Here is a 17,289-nt window from a genome sequence, read left to right as displayed (position 1 = left end):
CAGTTCTCGTTTTATTTTTATCACCACAATCTTTTATTTTTATTCTTTTCAGCAAGATAAAATAAATTCGATCTGTTAACATCAATATTCTAACGTTAAAGTCAATCAACATCAATAACATGTTTGATTTTTAAACTAAAGTATCTTATTTTTATTTCGCGAATCGTCTAGTTTTCTCTTGGCAGCAAGCCTACTGCGCCCGAACAAGTAATCCCAGTACACTGCTGGCCGATAATCAGATCAGTGTATTTTATTTTATATTTGGAGAGAGATTAGGATTTCATGCGGCTTAAAATAAGTTTAAATTTTGGGCCAGTTCAGAACACACAACATAAATCATATACATGACATGCTTCCGATCTTCGTACTGTTAAATAATGATTCGAAATAATATAAAAAATTAACCCTTTTCTTCGAAAATGTGTTTTTTTTTTCGTAGCTTATAAATAAATGGGTGGAATTTTGTGTTTAATAAAAATTGAAATGTTTTACATGTCAGATTTAAGAAAAATTATAGATCGAGAGTTTATTTAAATGTAAGGCTACAAAAATAATGTAACATCAGCAAACACCGCAATATATATATATATATATATATATAGAGAGAGAGAGAGAGAGAAAGAGAGAGAGAGAGAAAATAAAAAGGAACAGACCGTATTATGTGTTCATCAACGTTTTGTCTTTATTTCGAGACTTCCTCTGGATGAATGAGACTAAGAAACCAAAAAATATACCAGTACAAAATATTTGAAAATGTTTCACGTGCACAGTGTGACGCAGTTCTATTTCAGAGAAACGGAAAAGTGATGTTGGAAATTCAAATAGGGGGAAAGGCTGGCGCTGCTGTTAAAGATAAGAAAATTTAAGTGACGTCATATAGTCGTTAATTTAATTTTAAAACTATGAACGCAAGTTTATATTCTTTTTGGGAAAAAGATATATCTGTTGAAATTCAAATATAAGTTTGTAACAGAAATGAAATGAGTGTTTTTTATATAATTTATTGATTGAGATTATGTGGTAATTATTACAGGGGGTGTTTGAATGGTGTGAGAAAGTTAACCTGTGTCCACATATATTTTTTGGTTTCTTAATCTCATTCATCCAGAGGAAGTCTCGAAATAAAGACGAAACGTTGATGAACACATAATACGGTTTGCTCCTTTTTATTTTCTCTATTTTGTCGGACGACTATTTCCATTATTTTCTTCATATATATATATATATATATATATATATATATATATATATATATATATATATATATATATATATTTGTATATATATATATATATTTATATTATATTTTTTGCGTTTATAACAAGTATTTTGTAACGCTGTTTCAATTAATGTGTTCACAAGCAAATTGATAGCTTCACTATAATATTCATATGCATACACGTTTCCTCCCACGAGAAGAACGCACTTCTTTTAAACTCCTCAGATTAAGGACATTTTAATGTGTCTTTTTGAATATCGTGTTAAACAATGAATTAATGTAAAATATATATTTTACAGTCTTATATGTTTTCATATAAAACAAGCTCTATTTCGTATCTTGGTTGTATTGAGCTTTTTATTTAATAGCTATTACCCCCCACACACATACATGTATATGCGTGTGTATGTGGGCGTGTGAGTGCGTATGTGTATTTTTCCTCTTAAGCCAAGACTCACCTCTATATATAGATGGGTATTGGCTGAGGAGAGCTTGATATGGTTATCTAATTATCAGGTTTGAAACTGACGTTACCAATAACTTGTCTCATGAAAAACCCTTTGTAAACAAAATATAAATACGCTCTTCTTTTCGGAGTTCCCTTATGATTGAATACTCTGCTGGATTTCCGTTACCAAAAGAATATATATATATATATATATATATATATATATATATATATATATATATATATATATACAGATAGATAGATAGATAGATATCGTATCAAGCGACGCTCTTTGTGTAAACAAATCGAGCGGGGGCATTTGGACGATGTCTAAACATCGTTAATTCACGACCAACACAGCAGCAGCCTTATAGCGTAATGATGGAAAGCCTTAACTGTCATTTTAGCGGTCGGATTTCGATCCTGGCTGTAGGCAGTTGCCTGTCTAGCCGCACTGATGAGCTGTGAAATAGCGAAACAGTACTGTATGTGGATGAATATATGTATATAAACATATGTATATATATATGTGTGTGTGTGTGTGTGTGTGTGTGTGTACTGATTGTATGAGATTGCAAAGTTCAAAAGTTTTTCGAATATATTAGTAAACTGACTGAATTTTTTTAAAGTGGTTTATCGTGGCTGTCGAACATATATACTAAAAATATGTCATATATCGATATTGATATTTAGCTAGATGTAATACCCTCCGGAACCATTTTCTTCATTAATATATATTATATATACAAAATACTTTCATATTTTTCACTGCAAAAAGATGCATCATAATTACCAACATTATTAATACCACTTTTCTTCTCCTTCTTCTTCTTCTTCTTCTTCTTCTTATTATTATTATTATTAATGTTATAATATTAATAATAATAATAATAAATAATAATAATAACATTAATAATAATAATAATAATAATAATAATAATAATAATAATAATAATAATTAGCTCACATGGATAATAATAATAATAATTAGCTCACATGGAGCTTTCACACAAGTCAACAAACGATCTGATTGGAAACCTGTGGTATTCTCTGGAAGCTGAGTAACGACAAGTCTCCCCAGACGCCCAGCTCTCTCCACCTCTTTCGATAGCATTTGCAAATGAATTTGCATCATCGCAACAGCAGCTTACCATTGATATTTCGCTGCTAGTGGCCATTTGTTTATACTGGCATTTGAGTGGCACTCAGTTCCCCCAAGGTCCTAGTTCTCTTTGCCTTTGTCCAGCCGAGGTCTGGTTGGCGCTCGCTCTTCCATTTTCCAGTCCTTATTGACCTTTCTTGGCCCTTTGGTATCATTTAAATAAATAAGCAGTTTCGTTGTTCTTCATCTCCTGTAACGCTTATTCGTTATATTATCTTGTATTATTCTCCGCGTCCAAGGGTTTTCCTTAATATTTCAGTCGTTTTCATTATCGTTAGTCGTTGTACTTTTGCAGTTATTCCTCTGATTCCAATTTTTGACATTCGTTTTTCGAAGTTTTTCGGAATTGTTCCTAGTGCCCCTACTATTACCGGTACTATTTTGATTTTCTTCATAATCCAAATCCCTTTTAACTCTCTTGCTAACTCTGTGTATTTGCTTCGTTTCTCCTTTTCTTTCATACTCACCCTGTGGTCAGCTAGGATTGCAAAGTCCACGATTTGACTGGATTTTTCTTTCTTGTTAATTATTACGACATCTGGTATTCTTGCTTGGAGGGTTTTTTTCCGTCTGTATCTCCATGTCCCATTGGATTTTGCGGTTCTCATTTTCGAGTGCTGTTGCTTGTACCATTTGTTTGTACGCTCAAAATGCAGTCGTTTACACAATTCCCAGTGTACCACCCTCCCACTTGGTCATGCCTGTTTTGTTTTAATTCCTTTTGGGCAAGTTTGCTGCATTCGCTTACTATATGGTTTATTGTTTCGTCTCTGAGTCCACAGAGTCTGCATTTGCTGTTTGCTTGTGTTTTATCGATCCTTGCTTTGATATGGTTGGTTCTTATCGAGTTATCTTGTGCTGCAGTTGTTAGAGATTCAGTTTCGCGGTTTATATGTCCTTTTCGCATCCATGTCCAGGTGTTTTCGTTATTCTCACTTTTTGTCATTCTTATGAATCTTCTGTGGAGTTGTTTTTCTTCCCATTTCTCTTTTATCGTTTTGTCGTTTGTCTCTCTGTTTTCTGTTTTGTTTTTTTCAGTGTCTCTCGTTGCCATAATTATTCTTTCAATGTTGGCATTATGCATTTTCCTAGTCCTTTTGTCGTGTCCTTCACACAGTCTTCTATAGAGATCAGTCTCCTCCCACCGTCTTTCGTGTTCACGTACAGTCTGCCAATATCGTCCTTTGGGTGTAGTGCATTATGCATGGTCATGAGTTTCCTGGTTTTCTGGTCGAGTTGTCTCAGTTCTTCTTTTGTCCACCCTATAAACGGTCCAGAGTATCTTACTAGTGACACTGCCCATGCATTAATACCTTTTATTAGTTTCTTCTATATAATTTATTTTCCAGGAGTTTTCTTGTTCTCTTGAAGTATTCCTTTCCGACTTTCTCTTTCATTACTGTTGCTCTTATGGTGTCCGCTTCCATAATTCCCAAGTACTTATAGTCGTCTTGTTTTCCTAGTACCCTCATTTCTGTTTTAGTTGGGTAGTTCCATGCCTTCTGACGTTTCCAGTTTCCCTTTCTTATAACTAGTTGTGCCTACTTTTCCATTCACAATTCCATTTGGATATCTTGGCTAAAGATTCTGGTTGTGTTGATTAGTGTCTCTTGCTCCATTTCGGTCCTTGCAAAAAGTTTCAGATCGTCCATGTACATCAGGTGATTCATTTTTTCCTCTGTATTGGAAAGCTTGTATCTGGCTTGGCACGTTCTCAGAATACCGTTCAAGGGCATCATGGCTATGATTAACAGTAGTGGTGATAGCGAGTCTCCTTGGAGATGCCTCTTTGTATGTTAATTTCTGTTATGTGTCCATCAGCTGTCAACTCCAGTCTCCATGTTTTCATTGCATATTCTATTACGTTGGTGATCCTGTTTGGTATTTTATACATTTTTAGGCATTCTATTATCCATGCTTGGGGGATCCTGTCGTACGCTTTTTTGTAGTCAATCCATGCCATGACTTAATTCTTTCTCCTCTTTTTTACCTCTTTTAGGATTTTTTTATCTATATATAACAGGTCATGTGTTCCTCTTTTTTTCCCTTTTGGCATCCTTTGTGCTCCTCGGTGATGAGTCTACGGTTATTCAGGAACTGGTAGATTTGTTCCCTCAGTTGTGCTGTCAGTAGGTTCCACATAGTTGGTAAACACGTGGTTGGCCTATAGTTGCTAGGGACGGTTCCTTTCTCCGTGTCCTTATGTAGCAGTGTGGTTCTACCTTTTGTCATCGAGTCTGGTACGCTTGCTTCCTGTATACATCTTCTCAGGTTTTGGGCTAGCCTTTCGTGTAAGGTTGCGAATTTTTGCATCCAGTATGCATGTATCTCGTCGGGCCCTGGTGATCTCCAGTTTGCCATTTTTCGTATTGTTTTCTTTAGGGTTTCCTTGCTGATTTCATTCACTATTCCTTCTTCTATTTGTTGTAACTCTTCTTTCATGTCTTTCAGCCACTCGGCATTTCTATTGTGATCTCGTCGCACTTCCCATATTTTACTCCAGTAGAGTTTTGATTCTGTCTGATTTTGTTTTTTTGTTTTTGTTTTTCCTCCGTTCACATTTTGGTAGAATTGGCTTTCATTAGTTTCAAATGTTCTGTTGTGTTTGCATTGTTCAGATTATCATTATTATTATTATTAGTGTTATTATTATTGTTATACAATACACCACCACGTCGACTCAATCATCACCAGTAACATGTCGCTTGACAGTGGGATTGACAAACGCATCGCTAAAACTGCAGATGAGTTAGCCACTCTGGAGAAGGGAGTATGCATTTACAGCAAGCTGATTCTTAATGCGAAAATCAAGGTGTACCAGGCTTTAACACTCAGAACGCTCCTCTATGGCAGTGCGTCCTACGCAACCTACGCGCGCTAGGAAAACAGTTTGGATAATTTAATCTTCGTTGACTGCGTATCCTACGAAAGACAGAGTCTCCAAAACTAATGTGCTGGTACATGCGGGGTTCCTCAGCATTCACCGCCTTCTCTGTCAGCATAGATATAGTTGACTGGGTCATTTGCACTTGGGAGATGACTGTCGTATTCCAAATGTGTTATGTATGGCGAGCTGACAACAGAGCAGCGCCGTAGAGGTCGCCTAAATCTCCTCTACAGGGACGTATGCAAACGCGAACTTAAACTGACTGGCATCAACCAGAGCAGCTAGAAGCATATAGGTTGCGACTGCGGCACCTGATGAGGTTCTGAACAGCAGGAAATGAGAAAAACAGAGGGAAAATCTCACATAATGCTAGAGGGCAGAAGACCTAGTAGAAAGCAGCATTAAAAGATCTCAGACTTCAGGACGCCAATCTTATTCTTATGACCATGCGAATGACATTGCCATTCCAAAATATGGCCCCAGAGTCACGATCGAAGATGTCCAAAAACATTCCACTGAAATACCAAGGCCCATGCCATTTTTCCCGAGATAGAAGATTGCCTATTCTTCATCTTCTTCTTCTTCTTCTTCTTCTTATTATTATTATTATTATTATTATTATTATTATTATTATTATTATTATTATTATTAATTTATTATTATTATTATTAATATTATTATTATTATTAATTTATTATTATTATTATTATTATTATTATTATTATTATATTAGGTCTATGCTATAAACCTTCTAGCGATATGTTGCAAGTATGAATTAAATAAGAGTCACATTCGATTAAAATATCGAGTTGGAACATACATAGTAAACTAAACAGTTCCTGATATACACCTCTTTACTTTCATATATAGATTATTGTCGACTGTCTATATGCTCTTAAATATGGTGCATTAGAAGTTTTATGCAATAATAAAGACAAAATCAATTTTACGTCCTCCGAAAACAAACAAAAATACACATTACCCAAACCTTAGATTTAAAGATCTTATTGTCTAAGCTTTAATCTTGAGTCAGTATATAAAAATATTACTGAATGCATGTTCAATGAATTTAAATAAATTAGAATAGCTTGGCCTTATGAAAGACAGTACAGACAACTATGAGAAGGATGTTGTAGGTTGTTTGACAACCGCCAATTTAAAATCAAACCAGACGTCCCGACAATTGGATCCGTTTTCTTTGTCTTTTGTTTGACAATGGAGTATATCTCCGACAATCCGGGAACTTTATGAACTTTATACTACCAACAATATCTGCAAGCATCCATTCTCAGCGGTAAATAATTATTTTAATTTAATATTTTGGAATTTCTCAATATTGGCAATTATTTATTTAACTATCATGTATTCAACGACTGTCCAACTTTCTGCACTGTTTAGCTTCAACCACTTTTTTTAATTACAGACCAACGTTTTTAACTTATTAGTAATCTACAAAAAGTAAACATGAAGCTTATTTCATATTCCGTCAAATAACAATTTCTATTTAAAAAAGAAAATAGTACGTTTTGTTGTAAATATAAACACTAAGTAAATAAATTCATCGTAAGTAGATACTGTCAGTGGAAAAAAAAACATATACCAGGCATATCATCATACTAGCTATAAAGCAGTAGAGTCAAGGTTTGAATTGAAATTGCCCTATATAGCTATAGTATCCCATCAGTTTAAGTAATGCATACACAAAACCTTTTTCTTAATACATGTGTACTACGTAATAAAACCTAAACTGTATTTCTTAAGCTTCAATGGAAATATCTTTCGGGTATTTTTTTTTCTTAATGCAAATAGTATTTTTTCTTAAAACAAACTGGAAATTATTGACATATCGTAAATCTGTTAACGTAATTAGATCATGAATAAAAGAGGAGAGGAGTACGTGTATCTCCAACATCCAATCATGTGATCGAACGGAAAAAAAAACGTGTTCCTCATGATCGCGATTTTTACATCAATAATCTCTTGCGAGCGCATTTCCAAACATTAACAAAGAACGTATGGTTGTAGATTACTGTTTTAGAATTGTTTTAATAATTAAAATATTTCCTAAACTATTATCTTTTTTACATCTCAACTAATATTTATGTAATAGACATCATTTTAGGAAAAGACTTTATCGGAACTCGCGTGCACACACACACGCACACACAAACGCACACACACATATAATTATATATATATATATATATATATATATATATATATATATATATATATATATAGCTAGGAAGAAACCGATCTATAGGATTAGATAGAAAGTAGTACCAATCAAACAAGCAACTAAAACGTACTTTTTTTCATAATCTCTAATTTTTCAAATTACAGTTAAATTAAGGATAATGTTGCAATTCTTCAAAACATTTGTAAAATCAGAGTAATACACAGGTCTTCCAAAAATAATGCCTCCTTATTTTATTCCACACGTTGTCAAATAACAATATTATTATTATTAAACTACGGCATTCATACCTTCAAAGTGTCTTCTGTCTGTTAGAGAGATTGGCGGTAAAAGACTCTCAGAAATCAACCCCTATCAGAGTCACGGGTTACGAGCTGAGATGTTTTATTGAATCCCTTGCAAAAATGCGTTTAGAATAGAGGTGACTTCGTATGAAGTAATATTCTGTAGCGCAAAATGTCGCTCGTTTTGTATGACACACTATTATGGCGATCGAATATATCCGGCGAACTACATTTAATGACAAACGACATCTCAGAAAGAAAAAAATATGTAAGGGCACTTGCGTATAATTAAATGTGTCCACCAAATCATGGACATTTTTTTTATCAGTTCTTTATATGTGAATGCAAATACACAATCCTCAATAATTAAATAACAGATGTGAGAACAGTAGAAGCAATGCTCTCCACAATCAACTGCGGGTATTCGTCGCGTAAATGATCCTTTATTAAAGTAACAAAATCATATATTGCAATGTTATTTTTCACAGGATTGATACTAAAGCCGGACGAATATATCAAAAGTATAAATCAATTTATAAATAACTAGACGGAATACGTTAACCAGATTATGAGATGAACTTATGACTATGAATTTCAAATAAAAAAAAATCAGTCAATTTTTATTCTGCTTCAATTACAAGAAAGAAAAAAAAAGAATTAAGGTGTATGAACTTAATAAGAAACATATGTGATATTTGTTATTTACTAAAATGTTGGTACATTTAAGTGGTTTTAAAAGAGTTTGTGTGCATTAAAAATTTTAATTTTATAACTGCTTCATTGACAATTGCTGCTAATTTTCTAAACAATACGCTACCACACATCAAATCAGCTGATATTGAAGAGAACTCCCGCGTGTCAATGACACAACCAGCTCGTATCATTGAAATACCATCACGAAAGCACGCACGGATATTCAACTTATGGAAATAAAACAACAAAAAAGGACCCTTCAGTCACAGCATGTTGATTTCTGATGTCCGAAATCAATACAATATATTAAAATTACAAACAAAGAAACAAAATAAGATGGTCTAAAAATAAAGAAGAAAACCATCGGATGTGTTTTTTCTGTGCTTTTTGTATTTATTTATTTTTTTGCGCAGTCAATCCCTTTTTAAAACTGATACTCACTTCATTTAATATGTTTAATTTTTAAGGTGTTGTTCGTAAAGCTTCTGGCAAATTTATATATATATATATATATATATATATATATATATATATATATATATGAAGAATAAAACATGTATAAATACATTTGAAGCAAACACTGCAACGCAAAATCTTTCCATAAAAGAAACAGGTGTTTATTTTTAAAGAAATATATTTCTGAGTAAAACTCCTTTATAAATCTTTTTTTCTCTTCTTCCTCGACATGATGTAGTGGAAGATTATTCGATGAAGAGTCCACGTGATGATGTTAACTGCGGGTTTTTATGAAGCCTGAATGGTGACGCGTGGTCACTCATTTTGAAAATCTGGGTAGTTATTTTTGTGTATATCTGTTAGAAGCGTTGAGTGAAATTTGAAGAATAACACATGTATAGTTATTCTCACGTCTACTGTGTTTTGGCCATTGGATTTTAGACAACTTAGCTCTTACTAGCACCGCAAATGACTCACAATAAAAACACAGCCAGCTAATCGTATTCGACTTAGAAAAGTCTACTTAAGATAAATCCATGAAAAACTCAGTTCGACATTCACTAATGTGTTTAACATGATAAGTTCGAATTTATATAATTTAGGATCAAGAATGTATCGGCCATAATTAAGAAGGCCCAAAACGTAACGAGATATAGGACAGTGCAGTCGGTCGTTATTTCAAGACTTTTAATCTGTTTAATAAAATAATTCCCCACGCTATCATGTGTAATATTTCTCATTTATACTCATATTTCCCGAAAATATTCAAAGAAAATTTTAAATATAAACATTTTTTCTTTATTGTTTGATATTCTAACTTTAGTTTTTAATCATGTTATCTGATGTAAAAATCAGATATTAAAATCATAACTCCCTTTTGTTTAGCAAATATGTGCAAGAACTTTTCAAACAGATGTTCTCAGTAATGTGCAAATAAAAAAATGAGTTAGACTCTTAGCACCAACGTTGTTTGTTGTAAATGATCAAATTATAATAAATAAAAAAATTGTGTTTTTTTCATTTACTTATTATAACGGGAAAATTATAAGAATAGTTTTGGAATCGCAAATTAACTAGTTCTTCCCGATTCGATACCGATTGTGACACCCCCAAAAAGTTCTGATTTTTCTGATTCCCGAGTCGGCTTCCGGTTAAAAGCTTACACATTAATATAAACACACACACATACATACACACACATATATATATATATATGCTTCAGAATTGTTTTTATTTAACAATCAGTTGTAATGAAAACGTGTGATTGTAAGGTTTACTAAATATTACTGCCAGTAATATTCTATAAGTTATCCCATCTAAACATTAATTGCCCGATATGCAAGATAGAGCAAATAAATAACACTGTAATTCAATGAATTTCAAAACATTCTCATTGAAATGGATTTCATATCAAAAATTTTTATTATACTCAGCAAGACAAACAAATTTATGCAAGCGTTTTCCCGATTCGGATATCTACACAACTATGCGGATTACCCAATATATAACTTAGACCTTATTACCAAACGGATGTTTAATGAATGTGCCAATTAGCTAGAACTTTTGCTCGTGAATGCAATTCCAGGACTCATATATACGTAAGTATTTTCTTTTAAAATAAATAGAAAAATGATAAAAATATAAATACAAGTATATATATATATATATATATATATATATATATATATATATATATATATAGTAGCCTTACCGCTTGACTTACAGCTCCATCATGTTTTAAGTATAGCAAGACTGACCATCCTTATATATATATATATATATATATATATATATATATATATATATATATATATATATATATACAGTGACACTGTATATATATATATATATATATATATAACTTCCTATTATATATATATATATATATATATGTATATATATATATATATATATATATATATATATATATATACATAACTATAACTTCCTATAATATATACATAACTTCCTTACTTTTATTATGGTTGAGGATTTTACCTAAAATTTGTTCAGTATAGTCCTATTATTATTCTAAATTATATTTGGAGTAGTAATAACAAACTCAAAGTTTAGAAAGTCTATATTTAAGGAAAAAATATGAATCAACAAACGCAAAAGTATTGGATACACTTTACAAAAATTCTTTTTCTGCAATAAATTTAAATAACTTTTGCTTCGCGTGCTGCAATAATGCAAACGAGATATCACTAACCGATCAGGGAGATTTATATTAAAATAATTCTATTAAATTCTTCCAGTATTGACTCACTCCTTCATAATAAACCAGTTCATTGATAAAAATGCCTAGAACTAAATAATTGTCAATAGACAATAAGGGTCTACTTCACAAGATTTCCAGCTACGGTATAACTGGAAATGTTTTCTCAATCATTAAATCATTTCTCTCCGATAGGTTCATAAGAGTAGTGCTAGATGGACCGAAATCGGAGGCCTGCAATATAAATGCTGGAGTCCCTCAGGGGCCAATCCTGGGCCCAACTTTCTTCCTGATCTACATCAATGACCTCCCTAAACACATGCTTAAATCATTCGTTGACATCTATGCTGATGAAACGACCATCTACGGCAACACATCAAAGGCTGTAAATGACAAAGTTCTCTCTGATTCTCTCTCCTCTGATCTCGAGCGCGTGGTTCAGTGGGGGAAGAGGTGGCTGCTTACCTTTAATGCATCCAAAACCAAACTCCTATCCTTACATCATCAACGCTCTGATCCCCATCTGGCATCAACAGTGATGTATGGCTCTCGTCTGGGTGAGGCCCCGTGTTTTGACAAGCTTCTGGGTTTGACCTTTACTCCTGATCTGAAATGGAACACGTACATCAAGTCTGTTGCCAAGGTCGCTGGAAAGATGGTGGGATCCTTCTACCGCTCCAGAAGATATCTCACTACGGGTGCAATTCTCTATCTATATAAAAGCCAAGTACGTCCAAGGGTGCAATACTGTTTCCATATCTGGGCAGGAGCTCCTAATAACAGCCTATCCTGCCTTGACAGAGTACAAAATAGACTTTGTGGCTTAGTGGGGGATGCCCTTTTCTCTACCCTGCAACCTCTCTCCCACAGAAGAGACGTTGCGAGCCTGTCCTTGTTTTATCGTTATTTCCATGGCAGGTATTCGTCTGAACTCCAATCTCTGGTCCCCCCTCGCCAATCTTTCACGAAAAACACCCGTCTAGCTGAATCCACTGTGAAAAATTTCCCCCACTCTATATCTGTGCCTAAATCAAAACGCAGATTCCATGAACAAAGCTTCTTTCTTAGAACTGCACGCCTGTGGAACTCTGATCCGTCTTCCTGCTTCCCTCCGGACTACAACTTGGTTGTCTTCAAGTCCAATGTTAACAAATTCCTAATGAACCGCCCCCTTAAGTAAACGTTTCAGCAAATCTCCTCACTAACGTAATGTACTTGCAATAATCCTTATCCCTGAGTGGATTCCGGGCCTTGATAAGTGGTGATCACTGTGTAAAAAAAAAAAAAAAAAAAAAACATTTGTCAAAAAATCTTTGATAAGCACAAAGAAGGAAAAGAATATCGAATAATATCAAGGGAACTTAGTCTACCACTTAGTACGGTTGGAAACGTTATTAGAATTTCAAACCCCCTAGTAAGGTTGTTGCAAACCTTCCAAGTTGTGGCCGGCCAAAGAAATTAAAATCAAGCTGGGTAAGCAGAAAGGTACTAAAAGCCCTATTCTTACACCAGGTGAAGTTAAAACCGATCTCATAGAAGCTGGGCTTAATATGACCAAGGATACCATTAGTAGAGTTCTAATTAATGCAGGTTTTGTATCAATGTTCCCGAGTAATTTCTATTATTGAAGCTTAAACATGTCAGATCACATTTGAATTATGGTAACACATATGGGGAACTACCCCAAGAATTTTAGAACAAGGTACTCTGGTAAGACGAATCGAAAATCGAAATATTTGGAAGAAACATAGCAGCACATATATGGCGCAAAAATGGCACCGCCTATAACAAAAAGAATACCATTCATACGGTAAGATTTGGTGGTGGTTCGATTATAGTAAGGAGGTGTTTTTCATCCAAAGGTTTCCCCTATCTTCTCCATATTTCTCCAATTATTCCATCAATCGCTCCCCTGCTCCTTTATTTTTTCTACCGCATCTCATATTATTTGTACTAATTCTATCCTATTTCCTATATAATACTTTGATTGCAGGCATTTTCCTCTAAAACAAAGAACCGTTAATTTGCAAGAACAGATGCCACATAAAAATTGATTATGTTTAGAATATTAGCAACTATTCTATTTAATTTAGAACGAGATTATTGACATATTTATTTGTTATAATAAAATATTATATTTAATAAAATCTCAACAACATTACAATCGCACCATTTTTTGCCGAAGAATTCTTAATTTTCATTCTAAATCCAAAGTCCTCCTACCGCACAGGGTCATCACCAAAAAGAAATACACACATTATAATTATATTTTCCTGGCGCCTTTTGTAACGGAGTCATATACTCATAGGCATACATATTACTTACCCCATTCAAAAATAAGTTTTCGCTCAAAAGTTCCGGCAATTCTCATCGGCTGAGCTTTGACTATTCTCATATTTCGGAATTCTATCTTTCTATATATATATACGAAAAGTTATTAAAATTTAACAAGAAACAATGCGTCACTAAGAAATATTTGTCCCAGCAATGGGATTGATACAAAATATACAACATTTGTTTTTTATAACTATTGCAACACATAAAAATATTACATGTACATAAATATTTCTCCGAGAAAAATACATGTACATATTTTGATCTCCAGTAAATTTACATGTCCATTCTTATGTCAGCTTCAGCTTGCACACCTAAATAAAAAAAAATCTGTTCTTACATGCTTTACAATAAACGGCAACTTCGCCGGAGAAAATTAAATAAATATGCATGTATTCAGTAAACTTACAATATGTTTCTATTTATAGTTTTTAATATATTTCTGGCCTGGTACTTGGTTTAAATTTACATATGTTTCTGGGTGAGTGTATTCCAGTAGCTGGCGTTAAGCAAGCAATACATAACTTCAGCTTTTAACTAATTTGCAAACACATTAGATTAGATGTTATTAAGCATTACAAACTGCAAGTTCTTTTTATATAATTGAATATCTATGCAAGCAGTATTACACATATAAATGAGCATTGCAAAAACGATAACGCATAGAAGAATCAAGTGTTAACACCGGGATTGTTATAATCAAAGAAAGAACAACTAGTCGTATAGTGGTATTCTGTGTTAACATCTAGCCACGCGGGATAAATAACAATTCGTATAGTAATATTATCCGTACAATCAATACCATATATAAAAAAAGAACTGAGCATATAATATACTATATTCTTGCAGCAATATATTTCCATTAGAATTCCGATTATAAGATACGGAAAAATATTTTAAAATACACTTCAGATCTTACATACTTTGCTGTCAGAAATAGTGAAATTATGTGTGTACTTTATCTGGAGAAAATTTAATATATACATAGCTATACGGTAAACTTGCAATATATTTACATGTTTGTATTACTTGTCCGTTATTTGTGAGCATTTACCTTTTGTTCTATGTGCGTGCCTTTCCGTCAGCGTATGTTACTAAAGAAAAACACAAATTCTGCTTTTAAATATTTTCAAAAACATTCATTATATGTCCATAAATATTAGAAAATGCAAGTTAACTTTACATAATAAACTATCCATCAAATCAGTAAATTTTAATTTTTTTTTTCATTCTGTGTTGCTATGTTTTTCCTGTTACTTTCCGGTCAAATTATATGGGGTATTCATTGTACGGGTCAGCTAATATAAAATGGTTTTTCTTCGGTAGTGTAGCAATATCATACCGCCGAAAATGTCATTATATTTAAAAGCACAAATATAAATACTTACATTTTTGGTGTATTTAAAGCTTGATCCGATAATAAACTGGGATTCCTCGTTACTGTAAAAAGTTTATAGAACCACCATTATAATTATTTATCGGCAATTCATGCATTTTATGATTAAACAAAACAAATGTTTTCAGCAGTCATTTATGTTATGTCACGTGACCTTTGCTGTAAATACCTAAGAAATTGCTTACATTCTATTTCCTGTGAAAATTATTCGCTGTATTAGCTTTGGATTATTGTTTTGCGCGCCTTTTTGATATTTTCAGTAATGCGACATATCAACCACAATATGCACTGGTTGTGCGAACTTGAACACGAGAATCATACATTTCTTTTTCAGCTACAGCAACGCGTGACCGGGTACAGTAAACTATTATAATTTTATATTTGTATATTCGTTATTGTCCTGTTAATATTATTTTTATTCACCATTTACATTTGTTTATTTTTTATTATGTTTTTACATTATATCTTATCAGTTCTATCGTTATTACTATTACTATTACTACAAGCTTACTATGATTTTACTTTGTCTTAATGTTATATATTTACACTTTCCTTTTCTCTTCTTATTTTCTTATTATTATTTCCTTGTTATTATTTTCTCATTCTTCTTCTTCATCTTAATATTATTATTATTCGCTTTATTTTATATTGAGTTTTTGATTGTACATTTTATATATGCTTCTTGCTGTGCTGTACTGTTATGTTCTTATTGCAATAGCTTGATTAATTCTGTTTTATATTGATAATACGTCTCCTGAATAAAACTACCCTACAATAACTTTATTTACACTACCATTTTTCATGATTTTTTTTATTATGCGTTTTTATATTTATCTTGGATTTAATTATATTTTTACACATACGTCACATGGATTAAGTGCATCCCCCCTAACGTATCATAGCATTCTATCCCTCTTATCGTTATTATCCTGATTTTTTTTCTTACACCACTTCAATCGCAATAGCTCTTCAGCTTTCTCTCTCTTCCTCTCATATTTATCTACGAAAATAGATAGTCTAATATATCGTTCCTAATATGAATATCGTTTGAAATCGCATTTCTCGTCTGTTTCTTGCATCACATCTTTTCTTCTAATGAAAACAGTATACTTCGAAATACTTAATTATAAAGATAATCTATATCCTTTATATCTAAATGTTTAATTTGCTTAATTGAATTAATAATTCAATTCATATGTATTAGTATATGTAGACTTTTCCTGATTTTTGTTTTAATTCCATGTAAAGAATTGCATTATTCAGATTAATCTCCATTAAAATGATTTTTTTTATCCCGATCTTAGACAGGTCCTAACAAAATTGTCCTTAATTTTAAGCTCATTTTTGTAATGATCTATCATAAAATTATAAATTTTTTACATTTTCCTATGACATATGTAAAAGTTACTTTAATTCTTTTAAGGTACAAAATGTTTGATCCTGATGTTTGTAATTTTAATTTACATTAATCAAGTGTTAAGTGTTTCTTTAAGATCACACAGCTTCAAATCAAACAATCCCAAGACACAGGTGATTACCGCTAAGGAAGCACACATTTTTCCTCAAAAGATTAAGTTAGACGCATAAGTAAGAAGCCAATGGCAATGAATCAATTCTCGTCATAATTGAGAGGAAAGATACCAGTTAAATCCTTATGTAAAATGCCCGCTAATTATCGATGCGCTTTTCAATTAATATACACTGTGATCATATGAGTAATGTTAACAGTAATCACGGAAAATGCCGTGTAAAATCATGCTTATTCTCATGTGATTATATTTAAAAACCGTTTAAAATCATGCTTATTGTCATGTGATTATATTTAAAATGCTGTGTAAAGGCGTATGTCAGCCTCTGTACAGTCTCGAAAGACAAAACATACCCCTGTACCGTCGGCCGCGCATGTATATGGATGGCAAGATTTGCGCAATCACTAACCACACCTCTTTTGAATCAACACATATTGAGTCCAGCGGCCAGGAGAAATTCATGAAT

The 17,289-nt window shown here is 32.7% G+C and overlaps 1 long non-coding RNA gene across 1 annotated transcript in view; it reads right to left on the bottom strand.

Moving 5' to 3' along the window:
* Positions 1 to 17,289, bottom strand: part of LOC145276817 (uncharacterized) — a 513,337-nt gene that overhangs the window by 316,828 nt on the left and 179,220 nt on the right. The window lies entirely within an intron of this gene.

This window comes from Euprymna scolopes, chromosome 5 (assembly GCF_053919585.1).
Source record: "Euprymna scolopes isolate OS-2025 chromosome 5, ASM5391958v1, whole genome shotgun sequence".
Lineage (NCBI taxonomy): Eukaryota > Metazoa > Mollusca > Cephalopoda > Sepiida > Sepiolidae > Euprymna > Euprymna scolopes.
Note: the sequence above shows the minus strand (reverse complement) of the source record. Positions and strands in the feature narration are given on the sequence as shown.